The sequence below is a fragment of the Rhea americana genome, unplaced genomic scaffold (genome assembly GCF_003343005.1).
Source record: "Rhea americana isolate MKP2758 unplaced genomic scaffold, rheAme1 scaffold_0, whole genome shotgun sequence".
Lineage (NCBI taxonomy): Eukaryota > Metazoa > Chordata > Aves > Rheiformes > Rheidae > Rhea > Rhea americana.
The window spans coordinates 11,537,754-11,538,744 of NW_028185037.1; the positions used below are offsets into that span (position 1 = coordinate 11,537,754).

Consider the following 991-nt stretch of genomic DNA (forward strand, 5'->3'; position numbering starts at 1 on the left):
CACTGCAATAACCTGTGGGAGGGATACCTGCACTCCAAGCAGCGCTGCAGAAGAGGCGCCTTCTACATCACGTAAAACTAGGTGAACGAGCAACAGGGGGAGCGAAAAATGAGTTTAGAAGTAGCAAATCAGGGAAAAAAAAGAAAAAGAAAGAAAGGATAAAGAGCAGAAGCCAAGCAGAGCACCTGCAGCTCCGACGCTGCCCGTCCCCCCGGCAGCCTGGGGGCCGGCGGGGGGAGTCGCCGGGACGTCAGAGCTCGCCGATGGCTCCGTTCCCCCCTTCTTTCCACCTTCCCTCTATAACTGCCCGCCTCCTTTCCCCACCCGCTCGCCTTATCGCAGGCAGGGGAAGCGCAGCCAGAGGGGTGGAAAAGCAGCTTTCCCCGCGGCACAGTAGCAGCCGCCTCGCCGAGCGAGAGCGGGGCGGACGAGCCGGGCCGAGCCGGGCCGGGCCAGCACAGGACGGGCCGCGCCGCGCCGCGCCGCCCGCGCAGGTCGGTGCGCGGCTCCCTCGGCGGCGGGAGGCGGGAGGGGGCCGCAACGCCCCGCGGCTACCGCGGCTCTTCGCCACCTGCGGCGGCTGGGGGAGAGGGCGGGGGAAGCCTCTTAGAAGCGCCTGCGAAAGCGGCGCTTCGAAAACAAACAGAAAATAAATACCGCCAACGGCTTTAAAAATAATAAAAAAAAATAAAGGAAAAAAAAGAAAGAAAGCAAGCCTAAAGCAGGGGGTATCGCTGCCGCCACGGCCGAGCCGAGCAGCGCCTCGCGGCAGCCCTGAAGGGCRTCGCGCCGAGGGCTCGGGCGCCGGGCGGCGGCTGCTGGCGCCGGGCTGCCTCCGCGCCGGGCGTTTCGCGCGGGCGGGGAGCAGTTGCCGGGGACGGGAAGGCGGCCGCGGGGGAAACGCGGGGTGCTCTGGGCACGGGGAAGCTTCGCGAGCAGGATCGGGAGGCTCCGGCGGTCGCGGCGCCATGGGGGCTGCAGGTGCCGCCGC

At 66.9% G+C, this 991-nt stretch overlaps 1 protein-coding gene across 1 annotated transcript in view; it reads left to right on the forward strand.

The window, feature by feature from the left end:
- The first annotated feature begins 349 nt into the window (after nucleotides 1–349).
- The window catches only part of COL14A1 (collagen type XIV alpha 1 chain), a 135,503-nt gene continuing 134,861 nt past the window's right edge, over nucleotides 350–991 (forward strand). Inside the window, exon 1 of the mRNA XM_085313433.1 lies at nucleotides 350–494. The gene's annotated coding sequence lies outside the window, so the exon portion shown is untranslated. The remainder of the gene's footprint in view (nucleotides 495–991) is intronic.